A 12,369-nucleotide genomic window follows, 5' to 3' on the forward strand; every position below is an offset into this window, starting at 1 on the left:
TTGGAGCTCTTATATGTTTCTTGGAGCTCGTTGTAACAAACACACAAGCAAGACGCAGCTAGCCGTGACACGCTCATTCTTGCGTACAATAGTTCTTTTTATAAACTAACGTGGCCTTCTTGTTGAAATGTTGCTCTTACGTCACAGTCTCTTACTTTCACAAGCCTACGAGCGCGCGCTACAGTCACGAGGAGAATAGATTTTTCTAGCGCGCGTGCAAATCACTCGTGCGAAGAATATACTAATAAAGCTGTGTCTTGTGACGTAAGAGCAACATTTTAACAAGTTCGGCAAGACCACTTTTTATTTTATAAAATCAACTATTTTCATTTGACGAGGCTTTTGGTTTAAAATTTTCCCTTCCGGAGGTGGCAAACACCAAAGCGTCTAGCCAATGAGAAATGTACACACGAAAATGAGTGTTGCGTCCCTGTTGTGTGGGCTTTGTTTGTTGCCCCTCTCTAGTTTGCGAAAAGTGGGGCATAGAACGTGGCCAATGTGCTGTTAATGGTAGAAATTATTTAGATGCGACTAAAAGAACCGTACTGGAATTTCGGTGTATACTATTGTGACATTTTACTTATTTAAATTTAGGACTCGGTGGATGATTGAGGGACATCTCGTTGAAAGTTGGATAGATTCAGAAAGCCAGGATTTGTGGAAGTGTTTCGTCAGCGATGTTCACAATGACGCCACTCCGCTAAACATCGGGAACCTTTCTGGAGCCATGATTTCAATGACATTCCTACAAGGCATCGCGTGCCTTGTTCTCATTATTGAAATAATCACGAAGAACAATTCGCGAAAGCGACATAAGATTCGTATTCGGCTATAAACGATGAATTCCATGATCAACACTTACATGCAGCCTAATGCTTTTGTTTAGATATAGCCAGTGCTGCTTTGCTCCTAAGACCAGCTCGAATGTCCTAGCAACACGGGGTGAATTTCCAATTATGGGTAAATACAATATTCCCGTTGGATATCAGTTTCCCCAATCTCCAAACTGTGGGTACAATCAGTGTCATTCCATTTTAAGGTGGTTGGATTACGACGCTTAGTAAGACAGAATATATCTCCTCTACTTCGTTTGTTAACTGCGCCCTCTATTGCAGATAAACAGAGCCTTTGTTAAAAAATAAAAATGCTACCTGGTGGGGTTGAAAATTACTAAAAAGTATTTACTTTTATAAATTAGGAAAATAATTTCATTAAATATTTATTTCAAATTATGACTATCCTTACTAAAGTTGATAAATAGGTTACCCAGATGGCGCTTGCATAAAAATATTGATAAATGAGGAATCAATTGGGACTTATTATCACAATCCGAAAGCTTAAGTAATCTAACGTCCTAAAGTGAAATGATAATTCCCACTTATGTTTTATGAGATCTCTGGATAAAGTTCTTACAGACTCAGTGTTTTCCATAAACTTAAAATCGAGCCCCGTTTTGCATGGGGACACGAACTGGCCCCAAGGGGCAGTACAACACATGAAACTACATTTATTCGCTTATATTAGGTAAAATTCTATTGGACGAACTCTATATCCAACTTTGTATCCAATTTCTAACAAACTCTTAGAAGTGGCTTCATTTGAAGCTATGGAGACACTAAAAATCTACTTACCCAAGATTAATTCCAGCCTAAAAACACTAGTTGTAGTTACCTTAAATCGCGGGGCCCTGGCCATTTTCTTTTTGAACCTAGAAAGCAGCATATAATAAATTAATTAACGTACAAGTGTAAGACTTGAAAGGAGAGTAAACCTTTAGTACCTTAACAATAATTAGCGATAGGGGCCTTTACTAGGGGCAATTACCTTAAATAATTTGTTTTATTTGAAAAAATAAGAATCAGTTAACATTTTGAAGACATAATTTTATGAAATAATATAAAGTGTGGGTAAAATATACGTTTAAATAGAACCTGTTTAGCAATTTGCCTAGACGTATTAATACAGAGAGCCAGGACCTACTTCTAAAAGCGTTTCATTTTAAAGCGCGAGCTGCTTAATGTTTCCTTATAGATGGGCTTGTTCAATTTCGCACTTGCCTCCTAAATGAAAAAAAATGCGAGCGCTATCAACTTAATATTTAAAAATAAAACTAAAATAAACACGTGACTATTTTATTCACCGATTCGTGCATGCGCACAGGGGCTGGGAAAAGGGAGCGTTATTTATTAAAGCGCCTATTCAAAGCTGCAATAAAACTTAATTAATCTTTTTGAGATTGGCAAAAATGGGAAGTCTTGCGAAAAAAAACCTGTTCTTTTAATAATGATATTAGAAATATGCATTCATATGCAACATTGCGAAAACCTTACCCGAGTTCACTCATTTCATCCACCTCTGCCCTCTTTGAATAACGTTTTTCGTTTTGTTACTTTGCCCGCTACGTGTCGTCCCGAACACACTAAATATACGAAAACCGTGATCCCAGAACGAATTGAAAGTAGTTTTTGGCTATTAAGACTGTGTTGTTCATTCCAATATCTTCTGACGCACGACCCTTGTCTAGAAAATAAAAGTTGGAAGATTTCTATAACTGGTTTTGACGTAGCCTACGTGAACTGTCATTCTCCATAAATTAAGTTTTATAAATTTCAACCATTAAATAAGTAAGCACCCTTCGTGGTCGCAATCTCTCAAAAATAATTTTGGGCAATTACTTAACTCTGATTAAGTAATCCCGAAACATCTCTGGAAATCGAATGACCCCGAATGTCCCCTTTAATCAAAACATCGTGTTCCGATAACCAACACGATAGAATTCGGAGTCCTCTTCCATTACTCCATGCATCATTATTCAGGCGAGACGCCTTCTCTGCATGGGCACTAAAATTTTTTTGGAGTAAACGTTATGGGCACCGACGACACTCTATTAAAAGCACCGAAGGTAAACCACCTGGATGTTAAAGCCCGGCAGTAGCCGCTGAAGCGAAACAGCAGTCGGCAACTGATATTCAACAACGAGCTTTTTAACCATAACTACTTTAATATTAACTATTGGAGTGAGAAATTCCGTGGCTGCTAGCAACAGACTTTCCTTCCAATGGATCCTATTTAAAGGATTAAAAGTGTACTCATTCCAAAAACGGGGCCCCAAAAGAGTCCCGTATTGTTTTTATTCATCACTACCTCCCCGTGCCGGGAGTGGGCAATTTGCGCACCTGCTGCCTTCATTGGATGTGGTAGCCGTTTCTCAGGTTCCTTCTCCGGAGCCAAACTCCGAATCCCCGTTACCCGTTTTGATCATCGGAAGTTGATAAGACAGACATTTAAAAGGTACATCGTTGACCGGGAGCCGCTAAGGTAAAGTAGCTGAAGCCCTTTTGGCCTTGGTTTAATAAAAGTGCTTTTTCCCAAGGTCGAAGCTCTTCTGCCTGTATTAGCTCTATAAATAACCACAGTTATCCAAGTAAAAAAGGACGCCCCCAGAAACCATAACTGATTTTATGAGCCATTCTCGGTTTCACCTTATTTCGGCATGTACACAGACACGCAAGGCTTAGTCTTTAAGACAAGCATATGGCTACTGGTAGGATCAACCGGGTAAAAACGTGAAACGTCGTTAACACACCGTACGAATTCTATAAACGCCGCGTATTCAGAAAAAACGTTAGCAGTCGTTTGCTGCCCTTTGAAAAGCTTGACGCGAGCGCCGTCGCCATTGAGAACTTTTCTCGGATTTTTCTTAACGAGGTCGCCATCTATTTGCAAAACGGTGCTCAAACTACAATGCCCCTCCGAAGAGGACGTATTTGAGCTAGTTGTTACGCAAATACGAGACAACCCACACAAAACTGGACCAATTACACGGTACGGGGAAGGAAAATCAAACTATTTCTTAGTCCCGGGTACGGGGAAGTATATATCAACAAACAAACCAAGCACGATTCTGCCAGACCGCTTTTAATCACCTAGAAAAGTCTGAATTTTTTTTAAAGCATAAATTGAAGCGCAAAAGCCGTGAAAACCAGCGAAATATTTTATTATTTTGAAATAAATGGGGATAACCAGTCATTCAGTCACTGAAGTACGAAACCTAAACTTTCTGATTTAAATCTTCTGCTAAAAACATTAACACTGGGAGAAAAACATATCAGGGCCGAATAGAAGATTTTGTTTACTTTTTTCTACTTTGTGTTGTCTGCTACACTGGGTAAAACTCTTGTTATAGGACCTGATATAAGATTTTTTTACTGATGGATTCATCCTGGTTTTAGCCTGCTAAAACAATATTAGCTTTTTCATTCCTTGAAAAAGTCGTTTTTTTTTGCCAACCCTATTTTAGAACCAAAAATACAATAACATAACATAAAATAACCTGAGACCAAATCGTATTTTTGCAAACTTTGTTTAATCTTGTTATCGATATAATATTATAATATAATACTGATCATATAGTTACATGTAAAGTTCAACGTAAATTTCTAAAATTCTTTATTATTAATTTCTATAAAAAATCAACCGGCGAATATGAGCTCTTTTTAAGGAAAGCAATATCTTAACCTTCGCAATAGAGTAAAATATCAAATACTATAAAAATAGAATTAAATCCCCCCCCCCCCTGTAAACTTCAAATAAATAAAAAGAAAACTAGACATCGCAGTATGGTGGCTGCTCTATGAAGTGCGGCTGATTTGGTGTCATTACGTTTCTCCGAAGATAAATATCAACAAGCAAAACTCTGGTACCTTCATAATGCTTATTTTATGAAAGCTTTTTCACCGAGACCGTTCCGAAACGCATCTAGACTACCGTTGCCAAAAAACGCAAAACGGTGAACGATGACATTGCAGCGACTTCACAGGATTCTGACTTAAAGGATTACTATCGCAAAGACATGTCAACAGTAGGGTAAGACAAACCTGTCTCACAATGGTTAAAAAAAAGAGAAAGTAGGAGATGTGAATCTCGTTTCCAATACCCGAAGAGCGAAAATTGGAATAATAAAGTGGCGGCTAAAGGGCCTGTTGCAAAAGCCCTAGCCAAAGTGCTAGTCCATAGAATTTAACATGTGGGTCATTCCATGACAAAACGCCTGCCACAGAACACCCGACCCCTTTCGATTTTGCCCAAATTTTGTATACAGGGTTTTTTGGGCCTAGGAAAACGATTTTGACAGTTTCATAACGATCGGTTCAGCCGTTTACGAGATACAGCATACGCGTTTTTTCAAAAGTACGCCTTGACCCCCTAAATGTTTTCTACTATATCTTAAGACATAATTATCGCAAAATCACATGTAATACCTCATTTTAAAGACAATGCGCACCCTAATATGAATATTTAATCAGAGTTGTCATTTGACGTAAATGTCATTAAAATCTGGGCCTTTAAATAATTTGACCTTTGACCTTGCCCAGACACCTCAGTCGTAGGTCAACGATTTTAGCATTTTTAAAATTCCCACTATCAAATACATAATAATCACTCAAAATCTCAAAGTAATATTTGTAGTTTTCGAGATATTAATTTTTGAAATTTACCCCACCACACACAAAATGAAATACCAAAACCATTTATTTTTATAGTTTACACACCAATTAATTTTTTATTTACACAAAACAGCTTAAACTTCTTTATACATGGAAAAGGCTTTGGTAATTTTATTTTTATCGTGTTCTTTGATTTGATAGCCTTTCGAATTTGGTAAACCTACAAGAATTTCAATTGCACATAGAACATTTTCACTTGACACCCAACTGCTATCGATCCTTCTGGGCCATGTGTATTTGTCCGAAATACCAGGGGGACGCAAAAAGTTTACAAAGAAGTCTCCAAACTCTTCTGATACTTCCTCAATTAATCCAACGTAAAGTTGGCCTTTGTAGACGCTGGCTACCAAATTTCCCACTTTTAAGTTTTCAGCCTCTTGATTTCGAGTATCTGACAATTCTAAAGTCGAAACCTTAACTGTGGTTAGCGAATCGTCATTAGATAACGGAGAAACCATGATTTCATTTAACGATTTCGGAACGAATTTATGAAACCCTCGAGTTCCTTTTACTGTTATGGCTTTAGAAAACCTTTCTTTTAAAAGTTCCTTTTGTCGCTCAATTTCTTCGTTTTTAACATAGATGAACTTGATATTTTCGAAGTTTGATAGGCAGAAATTAAACATATCTGTTGGAGTCAAAATCTGTCCAGTCACTGGTCGCTGAAGACTGACTCTTGCTGTTTTACGCTTCACTGTTCCGCCAATTCCGTCACAAGATGTGGCAAAAAAATGCCATTCAGCGTCCAAACCAAAATCTTGTTTGTGGCAACAGAGATTAGAAAAGTTGTATTTGTTTTTATACTGTCCAGCACATCCATCCGTAAAATAAATTAGCTTTCTAACATTAGGAACATGTGTTTTTATATTTGGAATTAGATAAGTTAAAAAACTGTGAACAGTATTGGTTGTATGTGTTCTGGTATCACTGATAATACAAAAATTTAAGTGGTTAAGTTCTCCGTTTTCGACTACCCTGAAGTAGATTACGAAGGGATGCACTGTCGCTTGAGAATTGTCCCAATGGAACCCTTGTGCTTCGTCTTGAATTACGAAGGAATAGTTCTCCGCAAAATCACCGAGAACAATTACGTCACCAGGTTTTAGAGTTTTTTTGAGGTTTTTAAGATAATTAGATTGCGACTTAGATGTGTAATGATGACGCGTTAGTTCAAGTAGTTTAATGGCCAAAGAGTCGAAAAAGTTTTCAACACTCTCGCTCAAGGTCATGAGCTTTGTGCTGTCAGTTGTCACCCATTGCATGAACTTTATATTTTCAAAATCTTCTAAAAGGTTCGTTAAATATTCATTTTCAAGTAGACCATTTTTCCCAGGACAGTCCTTGCACACCCTCATCATACAATTCCTGTTTTGAGTGTCACACACGGTGAGCGCCATGAAATCGATATCACATTTTAAAGGACAAGGAGACGCTAGAGCTGATATCATTAGCTTGACATTTTGGTGATAGGTGCAGACACACACTGAATGTGTACCTGACGAACCTGCTAATACACACCAAGGTGGTCGTAGATAACAAAATGACGAAAATCCTAACGTCAAATCATGCTCTTCCTTGAATTTGTTATAGAGCTCTCTCAGGTTCAGCAGTACAAGCCTCTTTTGATGATGTTCTTTTTGACCTGTCTCGTGGTTTCTAACTGACACAAACTCCTTTTGTCCAGGTGTCATACGACTGTTATCGTCATTTTCGTAAAATTCAACGACCTTTGATTTAACGTCTTCGGTCAATATTAATCCCTTCGATTGTTTCTCTGGTAGCGAAAGAATTCCTTGACTAGATTTAAAATTCCTGCTTCGTTTGACCATGTATTCTGGTGCTCCAAATTCCTCCATTGTGCGTTGTATTCCAAATGGTGACAAGGTCAGGATCTGAAGCTTTTCGCCGTATGATGTCTTGGAGTTATTGAATTTCTCTCTCAGTTCGTTCAAAATATTCTCATATAATCGATGTTCTTCGAGCTTTCTAAAAACATCGTCCGTAACCATATTATCGTCTGTTTCATCAAGAGAAATTTCCAATTGTTCACAGCGTTTAACTTAGTCCTGCTTAGAATTGTTTTTTGGCGAGATGACAAACCTTCTGTACAAAAGTTAAAAAATATATGTATTTATATATGTATACATATATAAATTCTTTCAAATTGAATATATTTCTTACTTCTTTTAACAGGAGATTCTCCCAAGTTTATTAGAGTTTCGTTAACTGCCACTAAAGCTATAGCTTTGTCGTCTTGCGTCGCATCTCCCGATGAACAAGGTTGACTAAATGAAAAAGAATCGCTTTCTTGTGATTCTTGTGCAGTGTGAACTTCTAAAACGTCCAACTGTATTTGGAGTTCATCCTTTACTTTTTTTCCAGCAGACATAAAACACTGGATGCACAACTTATTTCCAGCGATAACTTCAATTCCTCGTAACTTTAATTTTTTGAACAAATCCAATGAAATAGTTTTTAGTCCACTCTTTCTTTCAGCGTCGTGAGTCCCAAAAGGATTCATACACTTCTTTTGACTCGTTGAATACCTTTTCATAAAAAGTTCTTCATGGTGACGACATATGTTTCTTATTTTGGACATAGGTATAGCTGTTCGGCTGCTAAGAACTAATTTGTCATCCTCGGACAGATGGTTGTTGATACCAACTGTTTTCGAAAGTGTTTGCAAATGACATTTACTACTGTCTCTCCAAAACGAACAATTTCGATCCATTTCAGGGCTTTGTTCGAGAATATACAGTTAAATAAATTCTATTTCGCTACTCAATTATCGCTGTTAATATATTTGGCTAATGTGAAGAATAGCCCCCCCTATTATATTTCGATTTTTATTCGATTTATTGGTAGCATTTTTTACGCTGAATTTAATGGTGTATTAATTATTATCCGCAAACATATAAATTAAAAGTTATCGGGAATGGGATTTTTCAATTTTCACTGGTATTATCAGGAGATTTCACTGTCTGTTCTACCCCTGAGATAGAGTAGGACACATGAAAACAAACTTTCATTTTGGTCTATACTAATTGAATATCAATAAATGATTTGGGCAAATGTGAAGAATTGAACATCAATTAACTATTTTACTTTTCCGCGTATTTGGACAATACTTGATGCGTTATGGCTAGGTAATGTCCTCTAGGTCGCGTTATAGGCGGCCCATCGTGATAGCAAGAATGGGGTTGGGGTGGCGCCAATAGTCTGTTTTCAATTGCACAAGTTGAAATTCAGTCGATAAGAACTTTTCTTACCCTCGCAAATGCTTTGAAATTGTAGATTTTTCACACGTGTTAACGAAGTCCTTTGGGCTATTTTTAACAATAGGTACTTTGGTTTTTTTTGGTTTTGTTTATTGTTTTCGGGTTTATGATACTTGATGCGTCAGGCTTGGTGCTGTCCTCTAGGTTGCGTTATAGTTGGCCCATAGCTTTTTTTAGTATGGGGTTGGGGAGGCGCTGCGCGCCCCCAGCGCTCGAGCGAAGTGAGTGCGCGGCGCCGTTAGGCGCCAATACTTAGAGTACATTCGACGTTGTATAAGTCAACATCACACAGAAGTCATAGTATGGTTAAAAAAACCTAAAATGCGTTGAAATACGAGAAAAATTCCCAACCCTTAAAAGTTAGTACTGTTCTGCATTTCAGCCTTTTCCTTTTTCGTCATCAGTCCTACGGTCTCCAAAACGTATTAAAATCTAGACATTTAAAGAATCGTCCTCCTCATCAGTCGCTACGTCATCAAATAAACAAACAAATCTCGATATATGTCGTATTTCCCGTTGTAAAAATTGCTGGCAAGTAACAATTTTACATTGATCATATCTTTTTAAACAATAAATTGCGATTAAAACTTTTTGCATTGTTAATAAATCCCGTTCTTTGAGGTACATATCATTAACATATTCAGTTCCCTCCCAAATCCCTTATTTGTAAGAGTTAAGTATAGACTACACTACCACTACAAATTTCATTTTCAGTATTACTCCTTAGTACACACCAAACATAAAGTTTGATTTCACGTGTCCTGCTCTATCTCGGGAGAAAAAGTATAGAACTCACATTAAACTATGGTCGAAAATGCATTAAAATTGACGGTTTTCAAAACGCGTTAACTTAACTAATTATCATTTGCGGTTACTAAAAAAAATACCTTCGTACTCCTTACACACTGGGCTTTCATCTAAGAAAATAAAAAACCAATAAAAGGAGGGGGGGCTGTTCTTCACTTTTGCCATATATTTAACTACTCAATTATAACTATTATATATTAAAAAGATATTAAAACATTTTTACGTTATTAAAAACGTAATCGATATGACTAAGAGCAATATTGGGTTTTCTTGAGATATCTAGCACATTTCCATTTTAGGGTGCAGTAAGATACGCTACAATAATATTGAACGCCAGACTATACTAAGGACAAGCAATTTAGTGATGTCTTCTGTCTACAGATAACATGCAAAACTAAAAATAATATGTAAATAACTCAACTTAATTTAAGAATTAGTGTATTTGATATTCTAAACTCAAAATTACCAAAATAATAATATTTTTAATTTATTTAGTAGGTCAACTAGTTTCGTGTATAAAATAGCATTTTCATTAATTTGAGGGGTAAATTTCAAAAATTAATATCTCGAAAACTACAAATATTACTTTGAGATTTTGAGTGATTATTATGTATTCGATAGTGGGAATTTTAAAAATGCTAAAATCGTTGACCTACGACTGAGGTGTCTGGGCAAGGTCAAAGGTCAAATTATTTAAAGGCCCAGATTTTAATGACATTTACGTCAAATGACAACTCTGATTAAATATTCATATTAGGATGCGCATTGTCTTTAAAATGAGGTATTACATGTGATTTTGCGATAATTATGTCTTAAGATATAGTAGAAAACATTTAGGGGGTCAAGGCGTACTTTTGAAAAAACGCGTATGCTGTATCTCGTAAACGGCTGAACCGATCGTTATGAAACTGTCAAAATCGTTTTCCTAGGCCCAAAAAACCCTGTATACAAAATTTGGGCAAAATCGAAAGGGGTCGGGTGTTCTGTGGCAGGCGTTTTGTCATGGAATGACCCGTATATAATGAGACTTGTATAAGACTAAAATGAGTATTTTAGGAGAACATAAATCTAGAACATGAAAATTAAAACGAGAATTGAATTCGGTTCATAAATACAGCCTTAGTAACCCAGATTGAATAAAAATATGCCGTGTAAAATAATATCATTTTAAAATAGTCTTAAATTAACACTCAAATAAGATTTGATTAACTCTAAAATCTACGTCTTTTTTCAGAAACATTCACGTTTAGATCAAGTGTTAAATAAACTGAAACTAAAACTGTAAAATGAGTATTTTAGGTAAATCTAAATCGTAAAAGTTAAGATCTAAAAGAGACTTGAATTCGGTTTTAAAATACAGTCTTAATAACACAAATGAAATAAAAGAAAACCATGTAAAATATCCTTATTTAAACCTTAAAATATATTTTAAATAAGATTGGCAGTACAGTGTTTATAAGAAAAACTTTGACGCTCAATTAATTAATTTAACTATTAAAATTTTTCTTTGAGCACGTTGAGCAAAATGTCTGAGTTACACAACTGTTCTTCATTTTGTGCCTTTAGATTTCCGTTATGCTCCAGTCGCTTACCTTTGACTGTACTAAATGTTTACCCCTTCTTGACCCCACTGACCTAGTTTAACCCCCCCCCTATGGATGACTGTGACATTATAATAATATAACGTTGACAAATAACCCGTCTTGACGGTAAAATCAAACCATTTATGATTTATGAATTGAAGGCAAAAATTGTAAGCCCTAAACGGTTTTCTAATAACCTATAAAAGGTTTCATAATGGCCTTAGCAATTTCTTATCGACCAATTTATTTCAATAATGTATATAATTAATTGTCTAGCGACTTGCACAATAATACGAGAAGAAGTTATCATTATCAATAAATAAAAAATGATGGACCAATAACGTTGTCCGAAACTAGTCGGGTTCATTTTTTATTTTTTTTAAATAAAATATCTTGTGCACTTTTAGATTTCGTTGATATTGATTACTTCTTCTCAGTTCAATAATGTAATTATTTTTGACGTTATTTTTTTATTACTCCACGATAAAACTTTTAGTTAATTAGGGATGTTTTATTAGCTCTCAGTTCAATGTAAAATTTGTTTAAAAGGAGTGCTTAATTTCTAGGAGAGAATAATCCTTTCAAGCTATCAACACTTTTATAGATTTAAAGCTACAATTTCAAAAATATTTAAATTAAATGGAAGTTTAAATTAAAACCAGAATTGCTTTTATTTTTGTTTAAATTGAGATTAAAATATTCATAATTTTTAGTTTTAAATTGAGACTAAAATATTCATTATTTTAGGTTTAAATTGAGACAAATATTAATATTATATTTGCAGCTAATAACATGTGTAGAATAACCCTAGCAGTATACGCTTAAACTTAATCTAACACGTGCCTTCTTTGTCATCTTAAACAAGACTAAATTTAGAGGAGGAATATCAGATTTAAGTAACCGTTATAAAGAGTCTTAAATAAGATTTTCATAGAGCTGATATAAATCTAAAGTAAGGATGTATTTGGCACTGTGGCAGTTTCAAAAAGTCTTAGATAAGTTTCATTTTAGCCAACTTTTTTGAATCTTTAACCAAAATATAGCAACCTTTAATAAGTCTTGAAATTCACTCTAAATAACAATGAATTAAGTCTGAAACAAGGATGAATTTGGGACTGTGGTAGCTTAAAAGGAGTCTGTTTTTATATTACAAATGCAGCTTCAATTTTGGTACGGGTAAAGTGTGTTAGAGAA

The sequence above is a fragment of the Leiobunum rupestre genome, chromosome 1 (genome assembly GCF_980474605.1).
Source record: "Leiobunum rupestre chromosome 1, qqLeiRupe1.1.hap1, whole genome shotgun sequence".
Taxonomy (NCBI): domain Eukaryota; kingdom Metazoa; phylum Arthropoda; class Arachnida; order Opiliones; family Sclerosomatidae; genus Leiobunum; species Leiobunum rupestre.